The 6,000-nt window shown below is 38.1% G+C and overlaps 1 protein-coding gene across 3 annotated transcripts in view; it reads right to left on the minus strand.

The window, feature by feature from the left end:
- Nucleotides 1-6,000, minus strand: part of TSGA10 (testis specific 10) — a 169,332-nt gene that overhangs the window by 74,213 nt on the left and 89,119 nt on the right. The window lies entirely within an intron of this gene.

The following is a 6,000-nucleotide window of genomic DNA, read 5'->3' on the forward strand; positions in this document are numbered from 1 at the left end:
TTTTGAATAATATCATTATGAGATCACATTATAGGGAGTTTGGAAAACAAAGAAGAAGAAATATACCAATACATTGTAAGCTAGCACTTCAGTGCACATTGTAATTAGCACTTTAGTATTCACTATTCAATATTTTGCTGCCATGCATATTTTTAAGTTATTTTAATAATCTAAAAAAACACTGTTAAGGACATTATCCTTTTTTTCTTTTTAATGATTTCATTATAAAATCACATTATGGGTGGGCAGCAGGTGGCACGAGGTTAAGGGCAGTGGACTCCCACATGGCTGGCTGCAGTTCGAGTCCCAAACCTGGCAGCCTGCTTTCTCATTTATGTCTCTCTTAGCTCTCTCACTCACTCTGTCTCTCTCTGGGGAGTCCAGTGACATAGCCATTACCCTAACTGCTGGTCCCAAGTAAATAATTCTTTAAAAACAAAAAAATCACAGGGCCAGCAGGAGGCATGGTGGTTAAGGCTCTTAATACTCCCACATGGTTGACCATAGTTCCTGTCCTGGACCTAGTAGCTTGCTTTCTCACTTTTCTTCTCTCTGTGTGTCTGTATTTCTCTGGTCAAATTAAAATAAATAAATGAATAAATAAAATAAATAATTCTTTTTAAAAAATCACATTATAGACAGTTTAGAAAGTACAGGATAAAAAGGAATGTACCACTCCATTATACACTACTATTAGAATTTTGGTATCTGATGTTCAATTGTTTTTTATTTTTTTTTTGCTGTTCGCATTTTAAGTTATCATACTACAAATTTATAATTGAAGCATGACTCTTTTTTCTGTATATCATAGAATTTTCTCAAAGACCATTAGTTTTTAGTTTGGCTTTAGGATGTGTGTGCTCACCAGAGAGAGACAGATTGAGAAAAAAAGAGAGAGAATAAAGAGAAATATCTTCCCTGGGTTGGGGGGAGGCCATGCCACAATCCTTTCTACTCCAGTCTCTTCTTGAGATTTTGGGTATGCACACACATGTGCACAACATGCTTTTCGAAGTGCTGGGTCCAGGATTTGAAATGTGCAGTGAGCCATGTGGGATCCAACGCCTTAACCTCCATGCTACCTGTTAGCCCTGAACCATGACTTTTTTACCTACACTTAATCTTTAATATTTTTCAGTTTAAAAAAATTATTTACTTAATTTTATTTCTTCTTATTATTTTTAACTTACTATAGGACACATGTGGTCATCAGAGAGATGAGAGAGAAAGAGTGAAAGAGAGAGAGGGAAAAAGAAAGAGGGAAAGTGAGAAAGCAAGCCACCAAGTCCAGGACTGAAACCATGGTGAGCCATATGGGAGTCCAGGGCCTTAACCACTACACCACCTGCTGGCCCCAGTATTTTTCCATTTTAAAACCTTCCAAATGACTATTTTCTGGCTGAAAAATATGACATGAGTAGTAGCCATTTACTTTTAAGCAAATAAAACCATTTACTTAACTACTGCACTATTACTTAACATTTTGTTTCATTCCAGTTTCTCACTTTTATAAATAAATCTGAAATAAGCAGCATTTCATTAACACCATAAACTATTATTGTCTTGTATGTACCAAACATTAGGTTTTGAGGAAAGAAGCTATAGTGAACTGACCTGGCACTGGGCCTGCCCTTATGGAGTTACAGTCAACAGACAAATAAACAAAATTGAGTTTCTGAAAATATGGGAGACTCGATAACCACTCACCACAAAACATTAGAATAGTGAATAAAATGGAAGAAGCAATCTTTTAAGTGTACAGTTAAACTTTGAAGAATTTGTAAGGAAAGTTACCTGGGCCAAACCAGAGCAATAATACTATGAATTGACGTACTATTAGTAATGGTTGGAGTCTGTCTATATCAGTAGCCCAGGATCTTGTGTTTCAGAAGAAACAACCATAGATATGCCTGCACCAGAAGGAACAGAACTAAAATGTCCCACATACATTTGCTGAGGGCTAAACTGTTAGTAAAAGGGTCAGTCTAGAGAAAAATAGCTTGTCAAATGGCTTGTCATCATTGCTAGGTTCTGGGAAATAATAAAAGCAGGATCTTCCTGGAAATTATTTTTTTTATAAAAAAGTGTTTGAGGTTTTATGTATTCATTTCTTCTTTCCATGAAAGAGAGAGAGAGACAGGAAGACATCCTCATCAGGGTCCTCACATCACCATTCATCCTCAGCCAGCCCACATTCCAAGTATGTGTGCACATGCATGTGTACTCCATGTGCACAGAAAAAACATGGGAAGTGAATCATGGATCCTCCCACATGGCTCAGCATCTCAGAGTGTTGTGTCACTGCTGTGCCACTTTAGCTTGTTCTCTCCTGGAAATTCTCAATCTCAAAATAATAAATCATGATAAAATTTGATTCCAAGTTGGTCATATAATTGGGGATACTTAGCAAAACTTCTTTCAAGATATAACCTCAAACGAGACACAGAACTAAACCCCAGATAAAGGTTCTTGAAAATGATCTCACAATTCAAAATTACAAAACACACTGAGAAACAATCCAGGACTTTAAGATGGCTATCTAGAAGTACCCAGTACTCATCTCCTTTTCAAAAAGGGAACAAATCAACAAACAAATAAACATACTTCGAGTGGAATGTCTAAGGAGGAACATTGGAATCCTCGAAGAAAATGACTAAAACTGTCTGAAACATGGAGACTTGAGAAGACAGCATAGAGACAGAAATAAAACATCTGGCTCAGCTCAGGAGAAATTCCCTATTGCTAGAAAAGGACAAGTGAGAAATCCCAACAGTACTCATTATCACACTGGATGGAAATCCTTGTAGCTAGAGGGCCCAGTGGCTCTCATAGGCCCTGGGCCCAGTGTAGGAAATTCCTTGATGTTCATATGCTGCAGAACTCCAGGTACAAGGCAAGAATGCCTACTATCACCACTCATATTCAATGTAGTACTGGGAGTTCTAGCCAAAGCAATAAGGCAAGAGAAAGAAATAAAAGGCATCCAAATTGGAAAGGAGGAAGTCAAACTGTTCCTGTATGTAGATGATATGATTGTGTATGTAGAAAAACACAAAGATTCCCCCCCAAAAAAACTTTCAGACTGCTAAACAAATTTAGTAAATTAAAAAATATACAATCACCATACAAAAAGATCAATAGCATTTCTATACATCAACAGCAAACTGACTGAAAAAAAAAAAAAATCAAGAAAGCAACACCAGTCTTGCTCTGTGGCACCTTGTGCCTTAACAGGCAGCCAGATCTCACTTGGCTGACTGCACGGTTCGAGTCCCAAACCTAGTAACTTGAGAAACGCATCAAGTGTGTATGTGTGTGTGTGTGTGTGTGTGTGTGTGTGTATGTGTGTGCATGCTCAAACCTCCCCCCACCCAAAAAAAAAGGAGAAATAAAGGAAAGATATTGCAACTTGACCATTCCCCATTAAAGTGTTTCCTACCTTCCCACTTTCTCTGTTTCTCTCTCGTGAGTGCATATGCCATCTAGGAAAAAAGTAATAAAAGAAATCTAAGTGGACAAAAATAATTATTTTTCCATGCTTATAGATTGGAAGAATTAATTTTGTTAAAATGAACATATTATCTAAAGCAATCTATACATTCAATGCAACTCCTCTCAAAATACCAACAACAGGGTGGTTAAAGAGCTGTATTCCACATAGCTTCCTGTGGTCTGAATCCTGGCCCTGGCAGCATGAAAAACACACTAGTATGTATGTGCCCAAAAATCCCTACAAAATAGGGAAATGGAGGAAAAAGGATTGTGGCATAACCACACCCTACTGGGGCATGATTCCCCCCCACCCCTCCACCCCTCTCTCTCTCACTCTCTGATGAGCACACATGCCCTCTGGCAATTAAAAATAAAATTAAGAAAAAAAAACCCCACAACATTATTCATAGAAATAGAAAAAAAGGAATTCTAGAATTTGTACAAAACTATAATAGGTCTCAAAAAGCCAAAGTCATTCTGAGTCAAAGGAATAAAGCTGAGGCATCACACTTACAGACTTCAAAATATAGTACAATTATAATAACCCAAACATCATGATACTGGCATAAAAACTGACACACAGGCCAGTGGAACATAACAGAGAACCCAGATATAAATCCATCAATATATAGCCAACTGACTTTTGACAAACGTGCCTAAAACATTCAATGGAGAAAGGACAGTCACTTCAACAAATAGTGCTGAAAAATCTTGATCTCCAATTGCAGAAAAACAAAACTATACCCCTCTCTCTCTCACCATACACAAAAATCAACTGAAAATGGATTAAAGACTTAAATGTAAGACTGGAAACAATGAACATACTAGAAGAAAATAGAAGAAAAGCTGGGACCAGCAGTTGGTGTAATGGCTATGTCACTGGACTCCCATATAATCGACCGTGGTTCGAATCCCGGACCCAGTGGCTTAAACTCCATGCTGGGTGCATGTGTGTATGTGCCCAAGATCCCGAGGGGAGAATGGAGGAGAATGGATTGCAGCATGGCCATCCCCCACGAGGGGGTGAGTGTGATTTCTCACTTTCTCTTTCTCTCTCTCTATCTCTCTTTGTCTCTCTTTGGTGTGAGCACATACCCAACAGCAAAACAACAACAAGAAAAGTGCAGTTTATTTTGTGCAAATATACCTTGATAAAGCTGTAAAACAACAGCAACAAGAAGAAAGCTAAAAAATGTAGTATGCAGAGGCAGAAATGCTAATACCTATATAATATTCCTAAATAATAGGTGTAAAAATAGGAAAGTTGAAATACCAGAATAGTGAGTATCAACTTCCCAGAATTAAAAAAAAAAATAAAAAAGACGTGTTTATATTGACTGAGTCTATAGTGTACTAAAGAGGTTAAATCATGGGACCAGCAGTTAGTGTAATGGCTATGTTGCTGGACTCCCATGTAGCCAACTGTGGTTCAAGTCCTGAACCCGGTGGCTTAAACTCATGCTGGGTGTGTGTGGGTGTGTGCCCAAGATCCAGAGAGGAGAATGGAGGAGAAGGGATTGCAGCATGGTCATTCCCCTGGGGGGTGATTTCTTGCTTTCTGTCTCTCTGTCTCTCTCTGTCTGTCTGGTGAGTGCACACACTCTATAGCAAAAACCTCTCCAAAAAAAAGGGGGAAAACAAAAAAGAGGATAAATCATGAAAAACTTATACTTACACACATAAGAGTAAATGCTAAGATCAGTAAAAATAGAATTTGTTTTACTTGGTAATAGATTCCACTACTGAGACTAATGCTTTCAGTGACAACAAACTAGAAAAGCTAGGGGAAAAGAGGGAGTATGTCAGCAGAACTAAGCAAGCAATGAGTAATTACTTGAGCAAGATTTGAGAGAAGGAAGAAACCCTAACAATAATTTTGGAATTTGAGGGTTGTTTTGTTTTTCCCCTGAAGTAGAATCTGCTGATTCAGGCAAGGGTAGATAAAAAAACTGAAAAGTTGAGCAGCAACTATGAGTCTCATGAAGGTAGGGAACAAAAACTAGGGGAAACCTAAGGGTTAGCAGTTTGCCTGGTGGTTGAGGTGCTGGATTGCCACATGGCTGACTGCAGTTTGAGTCCCAGACCTGGTGGTTTGCTTTCTCACTTTCTCTGTCTGATGAGCACACACATCCTACAGCAAATCTTAAAAATAATAATAACAATAATAAGTAAAATTAAATAAATATTTTTTTAAAAAGAAGTGAAAACCTTGGTAACCACCTCCTAAACTCCCCCCTCCACCCACACGCACACTCACACACAGTGTTAACATGCTGAGTAGCTAAACACAAAGACTTAAGCCCAGCTTCAAATTACCTCCTAATTATCTGAATTGTGACAGAAGCAAATATATATCCTCTCTGGAAGAAAATAACATCCTGTACTCAAATGATTTCCATATGAATTTTCATATTCCGCATTTTCTACTCAATCTTAAATAAACAAACAGGGGTGCCACAGAGGCACAGTGGTAGCAGAACTCTCTGCAATGCTGAAGCCATATATGGA

The sequence above is a fragment of the Tupaia chinensis genome, unplaced genomic scaffold, assembly GCF_000334495.1.
Source record: "Tupaia chinensis unplaced genomic scaffold, TupChi_1.0 Scaffold144276_1, whole genome shotgun sequence".
NCBI lineage: Eukaryota > Metazoa > Chordata > Mammalia > Scandentia > Tupaiidae > Tupaia > Tupaia belangeri.